This window comes from Lynx canadensis, chromosome A1 (genome assembly GCF_007474595.2).
Source record: "Lynx canadensis isolate LIC74 chromosome A1, mLynCan4.pri.v2, whole genome shotgun sequence".
Lineage (NCBI taxonomy): Eukaryota > Metazoa > Chordata > Mammalia > Carnivora > Felidae > Lynx > Lynx canadensis.
The window spans coordinates 102,285,679-102,311,390 of NC_044303.2; positions in this window are offsets into that span (position 1 = coordinate 102,285,679).

Below are 25,712 nucleotides of genomic sequence, written 5' to 3' on the forward strand. Positions count from 1 at the left end.
AGAATAAGAAAGTAACCCAGCCTCCTTTATTTGACATTGCGGATGATTTAAGTCCTGTTTTGCCCCAGCCTTCTTTGATACATACAGGGAGGGAATGAAGGGTTATTATGATTATTTTTTTTTTTTATGTCTGCCTAGATGTCCTGGGTCTTGTTTTAAATTTGCTCCGTGGGTTGTGAAGTGAGCCGCCGCACCCCGCTCCCCCTCTCCCCTCCCCCCGCCCCGCCCCGCAATTCCTTCCCATCTTTCCTCCCTCTTACCTGTGTGACCTGATTATACCCTGACACGGATACCTCCCAGGGCCGCCTCCCACCGCTCAGACACTGGGAGTACAGCGGCAGGCATTTATACATCTGCACTGACTCACTGAATCTATTCTTCCGCTCAGTAGGACGCCCTGAAGAAAGGTTCTCAAGCAGGGTCTAACAGGATCTTTATGAGCTGGGAGTTTATTTTCCCCTCTTCAGGGGAATCGCTTTGCTAGGAGATAACAGAGATGCCGAGACCCCGCATCAACCTCCCTCCCGGCACCCACCACTAGGGATTTCTGATCAGCCAGGACCGGGGAGCGCCCCCACCGAGGACAACGGCTCACGAGGCCTTGCAAAACAAAGGAAGTTTCTTCAAGCAGCTTATCTGCATTAGCGGCACTTGATTCTAGATAGGCTAGTGCACCAACAATTCCTCCTAGAAGAATAACAGTGGCTGAGGAGAACACACTTCCAACTGTGAAGCAATTAGAGAGCTGTTGAATGGCTGATTGCTTGCGTGTGGTCCCCTTAGTTCCCTGGTGGAGCGTGCTTAGAGTTCTGCAATTGGATAAAATGGATTGGAATGAGCGCTGTCATATAGAACTGCCAGCTGTTCTACTGTTAATAAAGACACTATTTAGCTATTAATACATCCCATTCTTCCATGTTGTGCCCATTCAGACAAAATATCTTTGTTTGTGGAGGGGGTGTGGCTGCACCTGTTCTCGATTCGGGAATCTGCGGCCCATGGAGGACCCCGTGGTACTCTGGGCACCAACTGTGGTTACCAGGCAGGGTCTGCTTATGAAAGAAACAGGGCGATCAGACAGTGGGACGAAAACAAGAAAAAAAGCAAAGCTCTGGGTTCAACGGAGCGGCCATTTCCTCAATAGTGGCTATGTAACAGACAACCTGGTTTGCCTCCCCCCCCCAAGTTAAAATCCACTTATAAGCAAATGCCATGTGACTCGCGATCCCCTCCCTTTTGTGGGGGACTTAATACGTTTTAAATATTCCTGGGTGTGAAGCAGGATTCTCAACAGTGATACGGGCAGGTGATGAATGCAGCCTATGGCAGAGGAACAGGAGATACCACTTCTCGGAGAGGCAAAACAGCAAAGCTCTTTGTCCCTACCAAGCACTATCCCAGGCTGTTAGGAGCCCAGGCTTCGAGGAATTGACAACGGGAACGGAGAGGTAAGACTTACACACCCAGGGAGAAGTGACTCACGGGACACAAGGTTCGTTGCTTCCGTTTCTATGTGGACAGACGGGGAACGCAAGAGGATGCCGAGGAGGATCTATCCAAAAACGGCAGTCAAGGCCCAAGGTAGTCCCGTTACCCACGCTCACTCAGAGCAAATTTCCCTGGGGTTCATGAAGACCTTGCTCTGGCACTGATACAACTACACCACCGCGGCTGTCACCACCCGAGTCCGTGTAAACAAAGGAGAAGAGAGAATGGAGAAGCAGGATTTAAAATAGTCACTACCAACCCGTGGGCATTATACATCTGTATGGGTATACATCATGTATACATATGTATACATTATACAGCTGTATGGGTCTCGAGCCACCGGAGCAAAATACCACAGACCGGGTGACTTCGACAACACAAATTTCTTGTTGAAATTCCTAGTGCTGAGCTGGGAGGTCCGAGATTAAGGTGCCAACAAGGTCGTCTCATTTTGAGGCCTTTTCTCTTGGCCTGTAGGTGGCTGCCATCTTGTTGACTGCTCACATGGCATTTCTCTGTGGGCATTGGGTAAGGAGGGAAGGAGTCTCTTCTTACAAGGACACTAACCCTATCATACTATCATATCAGGCCCCGCCCTTAAGACCTCATTTAACCTCATTCGCCTGCTTATAGGTCCTATTGCCAAATACAGTCACATTAGGGGTTGAGGCCTCAACATAGGAATATGGGGAAGGGGACACAATTCAGTCTATAGCATTAGGTGACGATTTTCCTTTTGTTCCTCGTGAGGGGTGAGAGGTGAAATGTACTGCTCAATCTTGCAAAAATAATGAGGGTGATTTCAAACAGGGGAGATAGTCTATGGAAGCCTCTGTCTCCCTGGGTGGACTTTACCTGGGGCACAGAACCCACAAGCTATCCGCTCTCCTCGGGGCTGCTTTCTAAGAGGGGAATGATGGGAAGGAGTTCGAAAAACAATCTGACGGTCTTCTGAAGCATAGGAAATGGACCTAGACGTAGAGACTGTGCCTTTTCTGGTCTAGAGACTTGGAAGGACTGGCTGGAAGGGTATAAAGGGGCCACAGGGTGAACGGCTATTAATCGTGTCATTTTTTTTTTTTTCAATTTTCTGTACTGTATGATGTTTTCACATCTTAAAAATCTTGCTGGCCAGGGAAAGACTACCCCTCTGAGAGCGAGCCGATTCTTAAAAGAGAGCAAAGGGCTAGGGCTAGGGCTAGGGCTGGGAACACAGCTTTCCTGTGTAAACTACCCAGTTCCAAGCCCCAAGTGCCAAACCACCTCATTTCTCTAACTCACACACCAAGCCAGTCTGTCTCCTGCTCTCAGTCAACCCACGGCCAAGGACCAGATGCCTAAGAATCTACCCAAGGCCGAAACTGCCAGCCCTATTCTGCCTTTTCTTTCCCACAGAAACACCAGTGAAGCGTCTTTCCCAGGTTTTCCCTTCACTTGGGCTTGTGCCTCGTGGTCAAGACCCATTAGGCCTGGCAAGGAATGGCGTACCCCCTTCTCTTAAGAAATAAAAGCAACAAATTCTTCTTTCAATGACACTGATCTCTCTGTTTCCACTCAGTCACCGATATCAACGGGAACCCTGCCGTTCTTTTCAAGACAGGGTGCCATAAAGCGCCTTTGCCACGCAGAGAAGAAGATCTCAGTGGTCCTTGTGGCTCCAGCCAAGGGATGGAGGAGGGCAAAAGGGAGTTGAGTCAGGAGGCCACAGAAGCTTAGCCGTGCCTCTCTGAGGTGCCTTTGGTGACTGGGGTGGCTGGATCTGAGCACGGCCCTAAGGCAACTGTATTCACATACTCAAGACCACAATTTCAGCAGAGGCTACCAAGAGCACCTGGGACTAGGTAAAATGAGAGATCTGCAAGCCAGGGGCACCTCTGGCCACGATGTTGTAACAGACCAGTAACAGAAGGCCATCTTTGCCTTGCCGGAGGAGGAAAGAGGAGCAGAAATGAGAGAGAAGGGAAGAGGGATGGATGTACCAGACCTATTTTTCCTCTTGTCTTCCTCATTCTGACTCCTTCTGACTTGGCATCCCAACTGTCCAGGAGATATTTAAGGCGGAGACTAGAGAATTAAACTTGCTGATAGGAGTTGGAATTTACAGAGTGGAGTTACAAACCGATTGGCCTATATTGTCATAACCAAAAGGATACGGAGGTTACAGAGTCCGTCCGATATAAAGAAGAGAATTGGATAGAGTTAAAAACAGGAGCAGGAAAGACCGGTTTAAACTTATGCAATCTTATATTTTACTTATCTTTATTAGCAGTCCTATTTCTTTATGACAGAGAAGGTGTATAACTAAACAACTTGGGAATGATTAAGAAACAAATTACCTAATAGAGTACCTACCACAAAATAGGCCCTCGATATAAATTTGTTGAACAATCACTAAAAGCTCCCTTTTTCTCTTCAGGAATTACTACAAAGGATCAGGGGAGTATGTGTCTTTATAGACTGTTCACCCACAAGTCCCAAACCACTAAATATACAGAAAAGATGGCAAAGCAAAGAATTTGATAGCAGGTCTTTAGAGCAATTCTCTAACATGACATCAGTTTACAGCATTTTGTCCGCTCTCAACCTTGCCATCTGATGCTCTGGCCCCATGGCAGTTTTCTTGTACAGATTAATTTTGGAGGACAACTGAGCACCTGACTTCTCCACAGAGGCACTTCCTTTCAGGTTTAACTCAGTTTCCTGCTTCATCAAGCTTCTCAGTGAGGACCTCTTTCCTGGTATTTGTTGGTCTTGATGTATACAGCCTTCCCTTTTCTCAGAGTTATTCTTCACGTCCAACCCCACTCTTCTGGATACTTCTTTCATATCAATTCACGTGGGCTCTTCACAACAGGGAGGCATGATTTGTCTTTTGAGACATATGTCAGGGGCATCTGGGTGGCTCAACTGGTGAGGTGTCCAACTCTTGTTTTCAGCTCAGGTCATGATCTCACAGTTTGTGAGTATGAGCCCCACGTTGGGCTCTGCGCTGATAAATAAATAATATAAACTAACTAATTAACTAACTAAATAAATAAACGAATGAACGAACGAAGGAATACACATGTTGGACCAGGAATCGGGATCAGAATAGGTCCCAGTCCTTCCAGGACCATGGGTAATACCACTTTTTCGGCCCTCAGTCTCTGCACTGCATCCCAGGTCAAACCTTTCCTGATCCTTGGGTAGAAGCATAGCTTCCCCTTCCTTCTATTTTATTATCTCTCCCTCTGCATTTATATCTACTTATCTATTCCCTCTCTTGAGATGTGAGCTACACACAATGAGGGTCCTATGTATGGTTAGGTTCCCAGGCTGTGCTATTAGGGGTCCGGTGAATTCCTTGAAATAAGGAAGGGATGATCAATCCTGGATACAGGGTATTTGATCTAATTCTTACTCTCCTAGCTCCTACTGTCACCGTGACAACATTGTGCTCAGTAGAATGACATGCACTCGGCTTTCCTGGGTCTACGACCACTATCACCAATGGATGAACTTGGCCTCTGGCTTTAGTACTTTCCCACAGCAAGTTTCATCTTTTATTCCATCTCTCCCCTACTTTCCACTGTGACAGCTGGGCCTCACCGGATGCAAAGAGACAGTATTAAGAGAAGAAGGATGATCCACACCAAATCTCTTTACTCTGACAAGATAAAATGCTTTGGCTCTCCTAGGGATCAGTGAATCAAAGGAGGCCTTAAGAGTGGCCTTGGATTTGGTCCTAGACATCTTTTGATCCAAATGGGGTGCCATTCTTCTCAAATATATGGGGTCTAACCCAGAAGGTCAGGGTAACCTGATGATCTCAGCACCCACAGCCACAATGGGACCCACAACAGAACAAAATGTCCAGCTAAAAAGAGGTGTGGAAGTGGGGTAAATAAATGGAATTTGTAGACCAAAAAATAAAGGTATAGCTTCTTGCAATGAGAGATTTTGCTTCTTTGTATTCTTTGATACATATAGATTTTTGAAATGTAGTAGGTATTCAATATATTCTTACTGAAAGGAGGAAGGATGTACCATGGAGAATACTTTCCATAGCAAGCAACTGAAAAGCCACATTACATTGGCTTACGTATTAATTTATTGGACCACATAAATGAAAAATCCAAAAGTTAAGAACTTCAAAGGGTTTCATCAGTTCTACCTCTGTTTTTCTGAGATTCTCTTGGCTCTGGCTTCTTCTACAGTAGTTTTATCTTTGAGTTGGCTTTCTTCTTGGAGTAAAATAGCTTCCACAGTGTCAGACATTCTATTTGCACAATGTCACCACCCAGGGGGTGTGAAAAGCCCACCTAAGCTTAGGTGATTGCCTCCTGTTTATGAACTATTGGTCGGGAAACGGGGGATAAGATTATAACGACCAGCTTAAGCTAATCAAGATCCATGTCTGGATCAGGAGGTGGCGTCACCCCCAACCTAACAACCGATAGGGTAATATCTAGAAGTTGAAAGTAGAGAATGGATACTGATGAGGTATCCAGAAAATTCTACAAAAGGGAGAAAGTAGAGAAGGAAGGAAGGAAGGAAGGAAGGAAGGAAGGAAGGAAGGAAGGAAGGAAGGAAGGAAGGAATAAGGGAAAGAAGAAAGGAGGGAAAGAAAGAATGAAAGAACAAGGGAGAGACAGGGAGAGAACAAGGGAGAGACAGGGAGAGAACAAGGGAGGGGTTGAAAATAGAAACAAAACTGTTCTTATACCCAGTCTCCAGGTTATTCATAGCAGAGAGGATGCAAGTCTATACTGGGGATGGTGGCGGAGGGGGTGGGGGACGCAAGGAATGAAGCATTAATTCAACTATCCTGGGGGAGACTCTGATATTCTGTATGATTGTACCCTTCTGCTCATTCTAAGCTCAATTAACATAAAACTAGTCTGACATTTCCACGAGCCAGCTGATTGACGATGATCTACCCAGAGACATAAAACACAGATCTTCTCCCCAGTCTGAGTCTCTCTTCCCACGTCTTGATCACATACAAATCTGACTCCGGTGATATCAAAGTCAAAAGGAGGGGGAGAGTGCGTCAAAAACGTTAAGTGTCTGCTAAAAGATCCAAGTTCAAATCTGGTCTTCCATATGTTGTATAAAGCTGATCAAGTTACATAGTTTCTCTGAGTTTTAACACCTGTATCAATAGAATGGAAATAATATCTACCTTACAGTGTTATCCTGAGGAGTACATAAAGTAATGTACATATAAAGCAACCACAGTGGGTATTTTTTTTTTCAACGTTTATTTATTTTTGGGACAGAGAGAGACAGAGCATGAACGGGGGAGGGACAGAGAGAGAGGGAGACACAGAATCGGAAACAGGCTCCAGGCTCTGAGCCATCAGCCCAGAGCCTGACGCGGGGCTCGAACTCACGGACCGCGAGATCGTGACCTGGCTGAAGTCGGACGCTTAACCGACTGCGCCACCCAGGCGCCCCCACAGTGGGTATTTTATAACCATCTGATCATTTCCCTTAGCAATTTCTTCTGAAAATTGATTTTTTTAAAAACCAGTTTTAGGACATTCAGGTATAATTAGTTTCAGATATGGCATTACTCGATCAGTTCCTAAAGGCTCTTAACCCTTTATTCGGAGCTTTTACAACGGCAGGAGAACGTCTATTAATTCTCATGACAAACTGCTGTCTAATGTACTGTCCTTCCCCAAAGCTTAGTTTCCCACAGCAAACATTTTTTCAACGTTTCTAAACAGCAATTGCCTGCAATGAACTCGATGGAAGAGAGAGGGGAAGAGGAGAAACAGAGGAAAAGAGAGAGGAAGGGTGTGTGAGTTCAATTATTTACAGTTTAGCAGATCAATCACCATTTTATCCTTGTATAGACGTTTCTCAACAAAATATACAAAAGGTAGCCTTGCCCTTGCTTTTTTCTCTCTTTTCCCAAACTTCAGGTTTTTCATTGTTGAAATCCCAACAAAATGTACCAACGTGGATGAACAATAAAGATTCCATGGGGCACCAGGGTGGCCCAGTTGGTTAAGCGTCCAACTTCAGCTCAGGTCATGATCTCATAGTCCATGGGTTCAAAGCCCGAGTTGGGCTCTGTGCTGACAGCATAGAGCCTGGAGTCTGCTTCAGATTCTATGTTTCCCTCTCTCTCTCTCTGCCCCTGCTCTGCTTATGCTCTCACTTCCTCCTTCCTCCCTCCCTCTCTCTCTCTCTTAAAAATAAAGAGACATATTAAAAAAAAAAAAAATCCAGGCACACAAGTCACTGTGCTTCCAGAATATTCCAGAGTCACTTTTAGAAATAGTAACAGTTCCCAATTTGAAATTCTTTCAATTTTACCAGCACAGACTGCATTTTATGGACTGGTAAGGTGAATGGATAATCTTACCATTTACCTAATACTTCATTTTTTCGCATCTTTTCACATGCCTCAATGAACATGCAGCTCTTGATTTTCACCATTCCTTCCTCAGCTCTTCAGTTTTTGTCATTTCCCTTAGTAAGGCTGAATCCAGTCACTTTGTACTGGTACATTAGCAATATACAAAAAGTTACACAAAGGCCTTCCTAAATTTCCAAGATGCAAAAAGTACGCTATTTGTTTAGTTCACTTACTCATTAATCCATTTCTAAGGATATGATGGATAAATATGCTTCCTGATCTAAATTCAAGAAGGAAATGCAGTAGCAGACAAAAAGTTCAGGGCTCAGTTGTAATTTTCTCACTGAGGAAAAGAAACACTGGAACGTGTCTGTCTGACCCCGGATTTATGAGTAAGATGATATCTTGTGTAAGTCTTAAATTATTGATAAACTTGGTAACTCAAAGAAGGTTATTCCAAGACAAATAGTACTCAAAACATTTGCTAATCTTAAAATAATGGCAAAAAAAACCCCCAAAGCTTGCTTCTCATCTCCAGCAAATGAATCATAAACCAAAAGTTCATAAAATGCTTTTCTTGGATTGCCTCATTGAGAAGGTAAAGGAGAGGAAATAAATATGCAAAATGCCTCAATTTCTTATTCTGGGGATTTAAAGTGACTCCTAACAGATAGGACATTTGCAAATATCTTCTCCAAAATCTGTACATCGCCTTTTAGGTTTGTTGATTTTTTCCTTAGCTGTGCAGAACCTTTGTATCTCGATGAAGTCCCAATCATTCACTTTTGCTTTTGTTTCCTGTGCCTCCGGAGATGTGTCTAGTAAGAAGTTTCTCCGGTTGAGGTCAAAGAGGTTACTAGCCGTGTTCTCCTTGAGGATTTTGAGGGTTTCCTGTCTCACATTAAGATCTTTCATCCGTTTAGAATTTATTTTTGTGCGTCGTGTAAGAAAGTGGTCCAGTTTCATTCTTCTGCATGTTGTGGTCCAGTTGAAGAGACTGTTTTTTCCATTGGATACTCTTTCCTGCTTTGTGAAAGATAAGTTGACCATAGAGTTGCAGGTCCTTTCTGGGTTTTCCATTCTGTTCTATTGATCTATGTGTCTGTTTTTGTGCCAGGACCATACTATCTTGATGACTATAGCTTTGTAATATAACTTGAAGTCCAGAATTGTGATGTCTCCAGCTTTGCTTTGCTTTTTCAGAATGGCTTTGGCTATTTGGGGTTTTTTGTGCTTCCATACACATTTTAGGATTGTTCTAGCTCTGTGAAAAATTCTGGTGGTATTCTGATAAGGGTTGCATTAAATGTGTACATTGATTGGGTAGGATAGACATTTTAACAATGTGTGTTCTTCCAATCTATGGGCATGGAATGTTTTTCCATTGACTTGTGTCCTCTTCAATTTCTTGCATTAAGTGTTCTATAGTTTTCAGCGTACAGATCTTTCACCTCTTTGGTTACATTGATTTGTAGTGAACCACTCTCGCAGTCCAGGAATAAGTCCCACTCGGTCATGGTGAATAATTCTTTTAATGTACTATTGGATTTGATTTACTAGTATCCTGTTGAGAATTTTTGCTTCCATGTTCATAAGGAATACTGGCCTGTAATTCTCCTTTTTAGCGGGGTCTTTGTCTGGCTTTGGAGGAAGGTGATGCTGGCATTGTGGAATAAGTTTGGACGTTTTTCTTCCATTTCTATTTTTTGGAATAGTTTGAGAAAAATAGGTATTAACTCTTCTTTGAATGTTTGGTAGAATTCCCCTGGGAAGCCATCTAGCCCTGGAGTTTTGTTTGTTGGGAGGTTTTTGATTAAATGGGTGGTAGTTATTGTGAGGATCACTGAGTATTGTATGTAAATGACAGAAATTAAATAAAAACTTGAAACATTAAACAAATTACTACTCTGGAGCACCTGGATGGATCAGTTGGGTAAGCGTCCAACTTCAGCTCAAGTCATGATCTCACAGTTCATGAGTTTGAGCCCCGCATTGGGCTCTATGCTGTCAGCACAGAGAAATCCTGCAGTTACAACGAACAGATAAAAGTGGCTGATTTTCTTTTTATTTCCTCTATTGAATAATTTTTTCTGGTAACACTTGTTAACATTCAACTCTTGGGAAATACTTCATTGAGAACATCCTTCTTTTCCATGAGACATCCAGGAACTTTAGCAACAAAATGACATGTCTTGTGAAGGCATAACAAAAAATGAGCATCCTTATTGTCTCGACTAGATCCAAATAAATATTTGTAAATCTCACCCCCTTATAGAAAGGTGATATAATCTTGCTTGTTTATTACATCAACCATATTCTTAACCACTACTTCTAGAATACTACCTTGCACGTAATGAACTTTCAATAAAAAGTGAGTTAGTGGGAAATACTTCTGAAATTCTAGGAAGATTCCATTTTTATATCTCACATACAAAAACCAATTTTTCCATGTTTATCCCAATTCAGGTCAGTGGTCAGATAACTGGAAAAGTTATATGGAATGAAGCAAGAACCAAGGAAAAGTTTGAGAAAAGTATGGCAAATGTTGAAGAGATATGCTGTCTTGGTGACATCTCAATAGTGTCCTTCAAAACACAAAGAATGATTACATGATAAATATGGCAATGACATACTAAAATATTTGCCAATTCTCTAGTAAATATGATCTCTCTCCTTTGCAGTTCATGCTATCCTTTTCACCTAAGACACACTACCTGTATCATAATTATTGCACCTGAATGCAGTAGAATATCCTGAAATTTCACACTGTGCTGAGTGCCACTATAGGTGGGACGCTAAGCTGAAAAGTTGAAAGCACAGTGTCCAATTTCCGAAAAGGGAGAGAAAGACACATATAGGGAAGACTCTGTGCCAGAGTGGTTGGCGGTGGAATCAGATGGCCTGAACTTGAATTCTGGCTTTGTTAGAGATACAAGATCTTGCACAGTGTACTCAACTCTTTAACATTACGCCTCCCCGTCTGTAAACAGAACTACTAATAAAATGTGCTTTGCACAGAGTTTATGGGAAAGTTAAATGGCAGTGTACAAATACCTACACTGTGTTACGCGCTTCGCATGGCCAACAAATATTTGCGATGTTCATTAGGTGTTAAATGACTGGAAACAATAGCATATAATAGCGTGAGAGTAGAGGTGTGAACAAATTTCTATGTGAGTGCAGCTGAAAGGCCAATTTATTCTGCCTGGAGGGTACACACTCAGGGAAAGTGTCCCTCACGGTCTTTGCTAGGCCACGAAGTCAACAGGGAGAGGTCGGGGGTGAGACATCGCAGATCAAGGTGACGGCATGAGCAAGACCAGAGGACATGAGGTAGCATGACACATTCAAGAAAAAAACAAGTCAGGTGGTGCATTAATTTCCTAAGACAGCTGGAATGAAGTACGACAAACTGGGTGACTTAAAGCAACTGAAATTTATTGCCGTACAACACGGAAGGCTGCAAGTCCAAAACCAAGATGTCAGCAAGAAGGGCCATGCTCCCTCCGAGACCTGTAGAGGAACCACTCCCTTGCCTCTTCCTATCTGCTGGTGGTTTGTGGCAAGCTTTGCCATTTCTTCACTTTTATTTTTTTTTTATCTATTTTTTTAGAGAAAGAGAGAGAGAGAGAAGAAAGCATGCACAAGTGGGGACAGGACATACACACACACACACACACACACACACACACACACACACACACAGAAAGAGAGAATCTTAAGCAGGCTCCACGCTCACTGTGGGGTCCAACACAGGGCTCGATCCCATGACCCTGGGATCACGACCAGAGCCAAAATCAAGAGTTGAACCCTCAACCGACTGAGCCACTCAGGAACCCCTACCATCCCTTCACTTTTAGATGATTCACCACAAATGGACATCTTCCCATGATATTCTCCCTGTGTCTCTCTACATCACCTTCCTCCTATGCATGTCTGTCTCTATGTCCAAATTTCCCCTTTTTATAGGAGCATCAGTAGCATCTTTAACAGGAGCATCTGGAAGACCAATTCTAACAGACCTAATTTTATTTGTAAAGAATCTGTTTTCAGATAGGGTCACACTCTCAGATGTTGGGTTAGGACTCCTTTAATTCAATCCATAACAGGTGGTAGTGCCTGAGTGTAGGATTCATACAGAAAGAGGAATACGTAGCAAGCCGGCAGAAGTCATCAACCAAATCCTGTGACGCCGTGGAGATTGCACTTTGTTTTAGAGGAAACAAATAAACACTAATGGGTTTTACCCGGAGGAGCATTTTGATAAGGCCCACGTTTTAAAAATTATCTCGGTTGGCAGTGGTAAGGATGGATGGGACCATGGGATACCTGGGAAGAAGCGTATCATGGGTGGGTATGACACCGTTCAATATGACATGGGCATTTATACTCATGTGGGGTCCATCCTGGAGTGGAACTCGTGGCTGAAACACGACGGAGCAGACACAGGAGAGATTTGGGCAACAAAGCAGAACAGACCAAGCACCATTGTGCATTCTTCCATCTTCTCTGGAGAGAGGTCCTTGAGGGCACAATCCACACCTTACTCATTTTGAACCCTTTCACCATGTCTAAACCGTGCCGTTTATTTTCATTGGCTCATGTTGCCACACACTGTGGGGCTTAGGTGACAGAAACTTATATTCTCATTATTCTCATAGTTCTGGAAGCTAGAAGTCCAAGATCTGGGTGCCAACATGACTAGTTTCTATCCTGTAGGGCTCTTCTCTTGGCTTACAGGTGGCCAACATCTTGTGTGCTCGTGTGACCTTTCCTTTGTGGTGCGGTGAGGGAGGAAGAGAGGGAGGCAATGAGAGACAGCATGTGCACAAGCTCTCTGGTGTCTCTTTTTACAAGAGTATTAATCCCATAGTGGGGTCTCATTCTCATGATTTCACCTACCCCTCATCATCTCTCAAAAGCTCCGTCTCCAAATACCGTCACATTGGGTGTTAGGGCTTTACTACACAAATTGGGGGTGGGGGTTACATAGACATTAAATCCATAATACCATGTACCTAACACTTCGTAGGGGATTCAAAAAAACGAACAAGACGAAAGAATGCTCTCGTGGCATTGGGATTTAGGTTGCCATATTAAGTACAGGGCACTCCATTAAATCTGAATTTCAAATAACCAATAAATTTTAGTGTAACAATGTCTAATAACTAGAAGTTATTTGTTATTTCTATAAAATTCAAGTTTAACTGGGGATCCTATATTTTTATTTGCTAAATCTGGCAACCCACATATATAGATATTTATTTTAAAGGCATATTTCCTAATGCAGTAAGACGTGTATACATTTGAGACATGCAACATTTGGAACACATTTGTACTAAAAAACGTTCATTGTTTATATGAAATTGAAATGTAACTGGCCCTGTATTTTTATTTACTAAATCTGACAACCCTCATTGGGATGATTTGCTGATCAGTAGGGTTGGAAGTAATAAAAAATAATAAAGAAAACTTCCAAAGGACATAAGCCAAAAAAAAAAAAAAAAAAAAAAAGAATTCACTTTCATATGCCAATAAAAACTGCAGGCTGTCTATTCCAGTCCCTGTCGCTACAAATGGTATCTTGCCCTCTTCCCACAGTATCTATAAAAGCGTTTGATAAACATCATCAAATAAACATTTATTGGATTTCCAATGGACTCTGCATTACGATAAGTTCCAACAGATATGAAGAGAATCGCATCACTACTCAACTCCAACTTTCCAGGTTCTAGCAGACTCCAGACCTGCAGTCCACATTTAGCCCAAAGGGCCTGGACGTTTGGGAACAAACACTGAAACACAGAGATCTTGAACCCTGGAAGCTCTCAGCCAGGTCCGGTAGCCTATTGAGGCCACAATCTGGAGCATGCGCCTTGTGGGAGGCTGCATGTGCCTGCCACATGCTCTTGGCACACGTGGTTTGCTGTGGTGGGCAAGGTGGACCTTTGACTCTCTACGTCTTCACAGAACCTCCTGTCCCATTTTGTTCTTGCCTGTGCTCTGGCCCAGGTCTCCTGCTGTGCACTGGGATAGGTTTGTTCCTGTTGCCTACCTTGCACACAGGAAACTCCTGATGGGAAGCACCACCAAGAGATTTCCTGCACCTCCAGCTGAAGAGCCAGGGCTCTGCTGCGGGTCCGCAGTTTCTTTCTCTACCTTCTCCGGGTTGACTCTTCTTCTCTGAGCCCTGCAACATTTTCATTTGACACATTTGCAACTTACTCTTAAGCCTCTGAGATCTCCAGTCAGATGCTAATCCTAGAGCTTAATGCCTTCGATGCAATGTTTATTTTGGACAAGATTCGAGATTTGCGTTGAAACCTCAAAAAAGCCAACAGAAACCTTTCCTTGCCCATTGTTTACTTAAAGTGATCCTACCTGCCTCGAGATTTCCCACATTAAGATAAGTATGGCTGAGGCCTCTAGGACATAGCTCTTAAAGCATTCAGGCCCAGGAAAATCTCCCGGTTGACCTGGATTTCTCGTCTACCTACTCCCACACCTACAAACACAGGATGGTGAGGAGGTTCTCGCAGGAACCGTGCCCACTGCATCATGTGGTTTCTTGACTGCTGAGTGTTCTCCCTTCTCCCTCTAGGCTAGTATTTTTTAAGTGCTGCGCTTTCTAAATACCTGCCACATAGTAGATTTCCAGTTTTTGTGTCCTTCCTGGTAAGTGGTCCCTGATGAGACATATATTCAGCTTTCAAGTGAGTGTAAGCTGAGTTTCAAAATGAGGAGTCTCCGAGAAGGGCTGACAGGGCTTCTCCTTCTACATTTCCTGTAAGTTCTGAGACGTATTTTCTGAGTAGAAGGATAGGCCCCTAAAGTGAGAGCATTGCCCAGTGAACATGATGCACTGTATCCAAAGAGGACAGCCCAGTGGTCAATACAGTTTTAGAATGTACTCGAACAATGTCGGTATACTCCCTAACTCTACCAAGAGCGACCTTCAAATCGGAATTGTGAAAATATACATCTAATTTCCTTAATGGATGGGGGGGGGGGGGGAAGGTAACAGACTAAATCACTATGGGAACAGTAGTAGATTTCCCTCCTTGAGTTTGGATCTTTTTCATTGGGCTACTCCTCTAAAGAGAAATCTTTAGGAGCGCCCTTCTTAAAACCAGAATAATACATGTAATGACCTTTTGAGCACTTCTCCCAGGATCCTATGAAACTTTTCTATTCTTACATTCAACTCCTTCAAACTTCCTCCTTACCACTGAGATTTATTTTTAATCTCATCAGACCCAAATCACCTCTGTTGGTAAATTATTCATGTAAGGCAAAAGCTTTTCAAGAGCTCTGACAAGACAACTTCTTAAGCAAAGTCATTAAGATAAGAGACCTCAGCGGGGTTGGACAGTTCCTCAGATCAGACACAAAGCCTCCCTGTGTGAGCCATACTTTTTCTCCTCTCTTTCTCTCCCTTTCTACCTCACTTTTTTTTTTTTTTTTTGTATCTTTAACTAAATGTCAAGCAGTGTAACAGATCACCACTTTACGACAAGTAATGTAGATTTCTGGCGTTGTGCAAAACCATTTCACTTGTAGTATTATCAAATATTGAACTTGGAAATACAGCTCAAAGAAAAGTAATTCATTCGAAGTTCAGAGGGGGGTCTTAAAGACAGCGAATATTAAATAGAACCTCTTTGTGGACACCTGCGTGAAAACAGGAATGGAAGGGTTAAGACTGGTTACAGTATGTATGCTTGCCCAAGATGAACACATGAGTGACATTCTCTAAAAGCACATATGTGCTTATTTAGACAATATTTCATGGCTGCAGAATTTTCCTGCTAACAGAAGACATATGTTCAAACTTGAGTTTACCAGTTGATGACCTCAAAACCCAGTGTCGGCCTGAACCCAGAAACATCAACATAGTTGATCACGTGGGGCTTTTAGGCAATGAAGTTTAAGGGACAATCTGAGTCAGGAGGCAAGTGTATCAGCCAAATTATGATATTATTCAGGAAGCAGAACACAAAAGTGATCTGAAAGCTTCAAAGTTTCTGCCCAGCTGTTCAGAGCTTCTTCTCCATATATAATTAATTAATTCAACTCCACACATAATTAGAGGCAATTTGCATTCAACCTGGTGCTAATGATTCAACAATGCTGACTGTACAACTTTGCCCTCTCAATTTTGTTGATTAAACTGGAAAAGGAATCCAGGTTTGGGAAAAGACCTCGTTTGTTCCGGACTCATCCGTTGTATTGTTATAGTCTCTTACGTACTCTCGCGTGTCAAAAACTGTCTTAGTCACCTTACAAAAAAAAAAAAAAAAAGATTCAGGGTATGGAAAACGAAGGGAGTTTTTCCTGGATGACACGGTTCTCCTGTTTCAGTAAGATCCCCTTGTGAGGTGATCTTGTGCTGAGGACAAATGTTATAGACCCAGGTAGTGGGCAAAACACGACCAGAAAGATGATGCAAAGGACCAACCAAGGCCAAGAGCCAGGGAGGCCCTCAATGGATCGTTAAATGTTCTTCTGGTGGTTTCAGGTTGCCATTGCCCACAAGGAGAGTAGGCATTACAGTACGTGAAAGATGACATAACTATTATTTCTCCCGTCTGACATTTTCCACCTAGGAAGCATTTTAAATACTCTTTATCCCAAGGTCACAAAAAGTCCACAAGCTAAACCTTACCTCAGATATATTTGGTTGAGGTCATCAAACTATTCTTTAGTATGTATTAATAATTGTACATTTTATTTTTTTAGTGTTTATTCATTTATTTTGAGAGACAGAGAGAGTGAGCAGGGGAGGGACAGAGAGAGAGAGGGAGGGCTTTGCCAGCACGGAGCCCTATGTGGAGCTCAAACCCACGAACCTTTGAGATCATGATCTGAGCTTAAATCAGGAGCCAGGTGCTTAACCGACTGAGCCACCCAAACGCCCCTAATGGTAAATCTTTAAAATGATGACATTCCATATATAAACATCTGTGTCTGATTCCCTTTGGATATCTGGAGGTAGGAGCAACATTTGAGGCGAAGTTTTTGTATCCCCTTTAGATCCACTGTATCGCTTTAGTGAAGTTTCAATCCAGCCTGCAAGCTGATTTTCTGCTCGAGCCCACACCACTAATTTTTCAGAGGAAAGCGCCAAGGTTCAGAGAAGGTGATTTGTTCAGAAATCAAGAGCCAATACCAGAGCCATGCCTGGAGCCTGGTTGTTTCCACTGTACCTCTGTACCTGTCCTTTTTCATATCCTACCTAATCATGAGTCCAGAATACGGAATGCAATGGCACATGGCAATTACAATAACCCTAACTATGAAATACGCCTTTCGCAACGGACGAACTCGAAGGGTTATAATGAGATCTACAAACGTAGGATATAAATAAGCCTCGAAATCGGTGACACTTATCAACTGGTGATTTTTAGGATTTTCACAGTATTTTTAAGCAACACCGTCCACGGATTAAGGCCATATTTGGGGCCAAGATAGGTAGGAGAATGTAGCCACCAAATTATGATATCCTTTAGTAAGTAAGACTCAAAAGAAAACCGGGAATGTCAATCTTCCGCCCAGCTGTTCAGAGCTTCCTCCCTCTATATAAGTGTGCTCATTAGAATTTGAAAGATGTGGAAACTAGTTTTTGGTTTGAGTCCAGTTTGCTTTGGGCACATAGGAGAGATCATGCCTCTGTCACACTTTTGGACTGGTTCCTGGGAACAGGAGGTATTAACCCAGAAGATGGTGAGAAATCTCTGATTCTTTGATCTTTGAATCTGATTTAATTTTTATTAAGACCACTGGAGTTGTTAGCTGTAGATCACTGTTTCCAATGGACTTTTAAGGGATCCTTCGCAAAGCTGTGAATCCCTGGTTAAGACATCCCCACTGCACCTGCACGCCTCAATACTTTCACAGTCAGAGGTAACCACAGATGGAATCTAAGCAGCCTGCTAGGTCTCTGAAGCCCAAGCCAATCAGATGGGAGCGGGCACATTAGGTGGTATGGCCGTAAACCAAGCCGGTCAATAATTACTGAATCCTCCCAACGCTGAGAAGCCCCATTCTGCCGCACAGTGAATCACCACAGCGGGGTCACCACGGGCAATGAGTGACCCACCGATGGTACAAAGGCTCTAAGGCTCTTGGCATTCAAAGCCAACGACCCACATTATAGAAGTATCTCCTGCTCTCTTCTGGCACAGAGTCCCAAACTGTAAGGGATGTAGTGAGGGCACTAAAATGTTGTCATGAAGTTCATGTTTTACTGCCTGCTTCCACTTGCCAAGTCTTGGGGTCATGCCCCCTTCTCTGGGTTGTCAATAGGGAATAATGGAATGCAGGGGGAATGGTAGGGATATAGAGACAGAGATTCACAGGGAACCAGGAGGTTGGCACATAGGCACAGATTTCGGCTTCCCAGGTCCGACCATCACAATGACATGCACACAACCACACCTTTCTGCTAACTCAGAATCCACACTCTTGCTTTGGAAATCATGAAGGTGCTACAGCCCATGATTCTGTAAATGATATATCATAGTTTTCTCATTTATTTATTTTTTAAACATTTTTAATGCTTATTTTTGAGAGAGAGCGAGCGAGCATAAGCACGCATGAGAGGGGAGAGGCAGAGAGAAAGGGGGACAGAGGATCCAAACCAAGTTCTGTGCTGACAGCAGAGAGCCCAACGTGGGGCTCAAACTCATGAAGGGCCAGATCACGCCTGAGAGGAAGTCGGAGGCTTAACCGACTGGGCCACCCAGGTGCCCCAGTTTTCTCATTTATAACATGAGGGAGTTTGGACTAATCTCTAAGATCAAAAGGCAAAAGTTCTAACATCTTTTATTAGTTCTAAAGATTATTATTAGTTCCTTAGTGAAATCCTACTAATTCAGAAATACAACACCTTGACATTGCATAGAAGATACCACGGTGTGGTTAATACTCACCTGAAGAAAGGCTATCGTTTCTTGTCCTGGCAGTGGGTCTCAGAGATCATAGCGCATTTTCAGATTAGCTCAACAAACACTTCTTTAGCTATGTTAGGCATGGGGCCACAAATAGGCAATCGACCGTGCCACAAATATTTGAAGAGATAACATTGAACAGACACACCAATATCATGCCTAGGCAGAGAAAAGAGCAAATGTAAGGACCCCAAGACTTAAGTTTGGCACGTTGGAAGAATGTGAAGAACATCAATAAAGCCAATATTTGCAGGGAAGCATGGGGGGAGATGAGGGCCACAGGAGGACGGGTCAGAGCATAGAGTCCAGGGAAAGACTAGATTTCATTCTGCTTGCAACTTAGATTTTATTCTATGCGCTGCTGGGGAGCTTGGAAGAGTAGCATCTAACTCAATAAGATGGGTGGGGTGAAGTAACTCAAAGGTACTGCAAAGCGTGTAGGTAAGCCGGGTCTTACACCTTGGATTAACAAGTTTGGGCAGGAGAAAGGAGAGTAGGGAGGGGAAAAAAAAGGCTACAAAGGAAAAGAGAAATAGACAAGAGAGAGAAGGCATTTGAGGTGGAAGAAACACCATGAATAAAGGCAGGCGATTTTCATGGCTTCTGCAGAAGCCATGGGGGGTGAGGGTTGCCAGAGGCTAAAACAAGAGAGAGGACAGGGAGCAATGGAGACAGAGAAAACGCGCAAGTGCCAGAAATGTTGCTATTACAATCACGACTACCCAGATCTATAAGACACATCTGCATTATGTACACTAAGAGTCTGTATTTTATTAGACTACACTTAAGGCCAAGAGCTTATATTCTTAGGCAACTTGCTTTCCACCTCAGCATCTAGATATCCAATAAATACCTGTGGCTTGAGGACCATTAAGCAAGCCTCACTGACAGGTTCTGCTCGTTGCTGCCAAATGTATCACCAGGGTTTTCACCAAATCAGGTAGATGAAGAAAACATGCGCCCTGATAATTGCTGCTTAGAATTCACAGCGAAACAATGTTCTAAGGGGCCCATCACCTCCCTTATTTCTGGCCTATGAAATTAACAACGCATCCAATTTGTTACAATGACTTGTCTGGCTGGACCATGCTTTATCACCTCACCTAAAGTGTGAAGCACTTCCTTAGGGAGGCAGATTTCAGAGGAAATAATAATTATGGACATCTCAGAGCTTTATAGTTTTCAAGATGCTTTTATATATATATATAACGTTTTACCCTCCTAGCAGCTCTTTGAGTTAGGCAAGATAAGACATCACGATTTTTACTTAACTTTGATGGAAAGCGAGGCCCAGAGAGGTCACACAGCTAACGGAATGAAGCCAGGGTTAGAACCGAGGTCTTTGGTGCCCATATTTTGTATCACCAGGTGCTTTCCATCAACTGACAAATGCATCGCGATGTTATTATGTAGGCAGAACAGGGGCAAGGAGTTTGCTATAGGCTAATCTTTGGTTATATAGGCATAGAAAGAGCAAATGTAAGGACCCCTAGCTGTAAGGAACAGCTAGCTCTGTTCCTTTATCCCTTTTCTGAATAAATATTACTCCAGTGCCTATTAAGTACTGCTGGTCACCAGGGCTATGACAAAACCAAAACTCCCTGACCTCGTGTGTTTCCATTCCAGCGGGAGAAAGACAATAATCAAGTAAATTACACAGAATGTCAGATGATGACGAGTGTCGCAGTGACTAATAAAGCGGGGAAAGGAGATGGAAAGGGTAGGCTGGGAGGGGGTAGTTCTTAATAGAATGGTCTGGCATTGCTTAGACAGGGGCATTCAAGCAAAGGTCCGAGGACGGTAATTCAGGGAGCCAAGTGGAGAGCCGGGGAAGGAGTTGCCAAACCCTGATGTGATAGAATGTCTGGCTTCGTGGAGAATCACAAGGGGTTCCACACGGCTGGAGCAGCGGGGAGATAAACTACCAGGCGGTGCTGGGAGAGTCGGTGACGCGTATGTTGGGGCTGAGGAACGCACTGGAAGCTATAGAGAAGAGTTACATCATCTGTCTTACCTCCAATTTTTTAATTATTTTTTTAAGTTTATTCATTGATTTTGAGAGAGAGAGAGAAAGGCAGGGAGGGGCAGAAAGAGAGGGAGAGAGAGAGACAGAGAGAATCCCAAGCCAGCTCCGCAGGGTCAACGCAGAGCCCGACGCAGGTCTGGAACTCACAAACCATGAGATTATGACTTGAGCGGAAACCAAGAGTTGGACACTTAACCGACTGAGCCACCCAGGTGCCTCCATCTGTTTTATTTTTTCAAAGGATGATTCTACTTGCTATGGGAAAGAAAACATTTACGGAGAAGGTGGTAGTAACAGACAGAGCAAGGCTCATATAGAGATGGTTGTAACACCCCAGGCAAGAAATGAATCAGCTGAGTCCAGGGTACAAGCAGCAGAGGTGAGGAGTGGTTGGGTTGAGACAGATTTTGAAAGTGGGGCCACAAGGACTTGACAGAGGATTAAACGTAGGTTGTGAGAGACGAACATTTTTATCGAGTCCCCACTCTGTGCCAGGAACTTGGCTAAACAACGATACACGTCTGTGGACAGACACGGTTCCTGCCTTGCTGAGGATTCAGTGGCCACACCAATCACAATGGCCTCCTTGGTTTCAAGGCTTCCTGCCCACCGCATTCGTCCCCATCACCTGTCATGCCAGGTCTGAGGTCAGCTATTTTCACTGGGCCTCAATTTCCTCATAGGGGGTTGATAAAACAAAAAATAAACGAGGTGCTTTTTAGCCTCATTACTCTAAGAGGGAGTGCATCAAAAGAAAAGGGGAGAGAGGTCTATGTTTCATTTCCTTCTAGGAGAAGGGACTGCATTCCTTAGAGAACACCGAATGTCTCCCCAGATTGGAAATACTGGGACCAGGGGATATGAGGAAGGCTCACCTACATCTGCGCCCTCCCCCGAGAGCATGTGATGGCCAACGCGTGTCACAGACTCTGAGCTGCAGTCAACAACCTACTAAAGCGCTCCCTCCGACGTCCAGAAAAATGAGATCCAAGAGTCTTCTGCCTTGGGGGAATGCCCTGCCTGCTTCTTCCTGATGCCAAGGAGAGCCCCGAAGCGGGATGCCCGGCTCTGCCGTTCTCCAGCCGAGGCATGGAGAGCCAGGTGTATGGTCCAAGCCCAAACTCAACCTGTGTCCTAGCGTGATCCCTCCAAGCTGGCAAAAGGCCTTGTTTAATTCTCCATGTCTCAATATTTACCAGTGCACCTGCTTTACCTCTGGGTCCCCAGTGGAGAAAGCTATACAAACTTGAGCGGATGCACAGCGAATACTGCAACCGCTCATTCCCTCTTGTCACTGCGGCGGTCCGATAGGGGAAACAGGAACAGAACAATGGCCCAGGTGGAGCCCAAGGGACGACAGTGACTCCCTGACTTCCTCTCACAGAGGAGGACTCTGCCCAAGGACATGCGTGGGAACTGAATGGCTTCCTCCACTCCTACTTTGCTCCCCCGCCCCACTGAGGTCTCTCACTGCCTTACTTAGTAAAGCTGTGACCTGTCACTCAGGCCGCTCCCTTCTCTCTCAGGGGTCATGGAGCAATTGACGTAAGGTAGATTCCTGAAGTCCTTAGGGCTGAGTGTGCAGAAGTTAAGTCTGTGTGACTTGCTTAGAGCTTTGAAGGCTCTTGGTCTAGTTCTAATGGAAACTTCTAATCCAAAATGGATAGTATTTCCTTTCTCCAAGATCGGAGCTAACCCTCAGCTAACCCTGTCAGCAAATGGAGCTTTTCTCTGCTCATCCTCTCGCCGAACGGCCCTCAGACACAGGACCTAGAAGAGAGGCAGAGCTTTAAAAAAAAAAAACAAAACCAAACCAAAACCAAAACGAAAACAAAAACAAAACATGATGCTTTGGGAAATTTCTATACAGAATCCTATGACACTTCCACCCCAGTTGGGTTTCTGGAAGATTCTTTTCTATGGGAAAAATCTGTCCCAGGGTACAACAAATCCCTGGGCCAAGAGCAGACTCAGCACCGTTGCACACGCATCCACTGTGTCTCTGGACTGCGGTTTTTTTTTATCCCATTCCTTCGGCCTTTGTCTTCTGTGGTCGCTGTCCCTATTTTCAGGCATCCAGGCACATTTTTTCCTCTTTCCTCTCCCCTACAGGTTCATAACTACTTTGAATTTACACCTGGATCTCTTCCTGTAGGTTCTGGGCTTCAAACGTGTAGATTATTAGACGGAGAGCCACAGTTACTTTCTGTACTGTCCTGTATTTCTTCCAGCGACTAGGAGGGTTTTTCTGGATAGGCTTATACATGTTTGTTTGTGTGTGGGACGAAGTTGTTATTACTTTTAAAGCAAAAATCTTCTGCAGCACTCTATAGCCCTTGCCAGAGGAAGTCACAATCTGGCTCTCTCTTCTGGGTGGGGTGGGGGGGGGGGGAGTGGGGAGGAACCTCTACCCAGCCATTCCTTGAGCTGTGCCCAGAGTCAGCATGTGGCGGTGGCCTGAGGCCAACAGGGCTCCCGCTATTGGCAAGGAGGTGGTGACAGGCTGAGGGGGGTCAGAATTCTCTCATCACCCTTTCTCAGGGAATCTAGTCCAAGTTCATTTGCCTGGTTCATACCCTCCATTAGCGCCCATGCCAGCAAGTGCGACGTAAAATGGAGATTTGTAAATACACTAAGACCACAGGGTTGTTTTCTCACGATGGGGTTCAGTAAATTACAGGGGAGGAAAGGACCTGGGAGCTTTTCTTGTACACAGAAAGCTTTGAGATTAGGGGATAAAATGAATGCCGGTAACGTGTTCTCCAGGTAGAGGCAGAGAAAGAGAGAGGCTTTAGGAGGTCCTTCGTCGAATAGTGGCTGTGACCTGCCGAGTTCTTCTTACAGGGACGCCTGCTTTCCTGGGAAGGTCCAGGATCCAACGGGCACCAGCCAGCTATGAAGACAACCCTTCAACCTGTCCACGGCCCCTCCTGCGGCTGGGAAGTGCCATGGCTCGTCCGTCCACCTGGCTGTGTGCAAACAAAGAGGTCCTTCTCTGTGCCTGGAGCTTCATGGGTTGGCAGCTCGGAAAAAGCCTCCCTTTGATCTTAAGCTTCTGAAGGGATCAAACAAGCTGCTTTAATGGGTGGGAATGCGGCTCTGAAAATCTACCTTTTGTCAGTAAAGTATTCCTCCTTCTCCTCCCGGGGCAGGTGCAATGACAAGATCCAGTCTGCTTTCCAGGCTCTGAGCCAGATGTTCCTTCTTGCGACAAGTAGAACAAAGAAGTAAAAGTGAGATCAGGCGGCAAATGACAAGGCCTTGTCCACAAATGAGCTCTGCTGGGTTTGGGAGTTAGTTCTTGATGTGCCCCTTCCTGAAACCCGCTTTAGGTCCGCCGCGTTTTACAAAGGCCAGAAATGAGCTACTCTGGTGTTAACTGTGCCAATCGCGACTTCTCAGAGCTTTCAGATCACGTTTGGAAGAGGGCTCACCTTTAAGCAATGCGATTTGGGCTAACGTCCTTTGATTTACGGGATGTGTTTCAAACCCGTTTCAACCTAGGATTCCACGCTCCTTCCGAATGCCAAAACAGCCTTTAAATAACCACTTTTATTCCCTCAGCCTACGCTAGTCCTGTGACAGCAGAAAGAGAGAAAAAAAAAAATGGATCATGGTTTATTTCTTGAGGACCATTCCAGCATGGACTGTAAGGACATGCTCTTAAAAATCTCCCATCAGAGAGATATTTAATCCATTTCTCAAGTTCACTGGAAACAAGCGAATTCAGCCCACTCTCTAATTTCTGGATAAATGCGTCACCGTTTCCTTAGAAATGTTTTCCAGAAATCGCCTTAAAGTACCTTTAGGGATGAGACACTGGTGATTATGCCTCCAAATGATTCCAGAACTGTTCAGGCTGTTCAGGCTGGCAGTGGAAGTTTTCTTGGTGATGCTTTTATTTCATTAAGCACCCTTTGGATCTGGATCTCCCAGGGTATGCCCTGCAAGCTCCTCATCCCCAGAGATGCCCCTTGAAGAGAGGGATCCATAGCCCAAGGACTTAGGCAAGCATATGAGTATCAGTTTCTCCTTGAAATCCTCACTCTGCATCAAATTTGGAGTCTCTTAGAAGAAACTGGTTAAATATCTTATAATCCATATGTCTCTCAATCATCTGACCTGGGGAAATATTTTCCATAGAATGATTACATTTAAAAAAAAATTTTTTAGGGGCGCCTGGGTGGCGCAGTCGGTTGAGCGTCAGACTTCAGCCAGGTCACGATCTCGCGGTCCGGGAGCTCGAGCCCCGCGTCGGGCTCTGGGCTGATGGCTCAGAGCCTGGAGCCTGTTTCCGATTCTGTGTCTCCCTCTCTCTCTGCCCCTCCCCCGTTCATGCTCTGTCTCTCTCTGTCCCAAAAATAAATAAACATTGAAAAAAAAATTAAAAAAAAGTTTTTTTTTATTATTTTTATTTGAGAGAGAGAGCATGAGCAGGGGAGAGGGGTCCATATACTGATTAATATCTCATGAAACTAACACAGATGGGATATTCTGCCTTAGATCATGATCACGGGATATACACATTTCCAAGATCTTCCTCAGGGATCTGAGTAAATAGATCTGGAGTAGGGACCTGGGAAGCTAATTTTTAACAAGGACTCTAGGTGATTCTAATTGACGAGGTAAGTTATAGCAATCGTGGTTTCCTGTATATCTACCCTTTCAACTCTCTGCCCACCCCATATACACACAAATATATGTGAGTTATGGAAGCACACCATAAATTATACAAGACCCTGAAGGTAACAGCGCTGATTTCTTCTTGGAATACCAAGGCAGACATAATGTAGGCTGTGGCATTCTAGCTCAAGTTGAGGCACACAACGTAAGTCTATCTTTTTACTGCCAGACCTCTAAGACCACATCATCCTAAGGGTGCAGGAGGTTAAGCAGG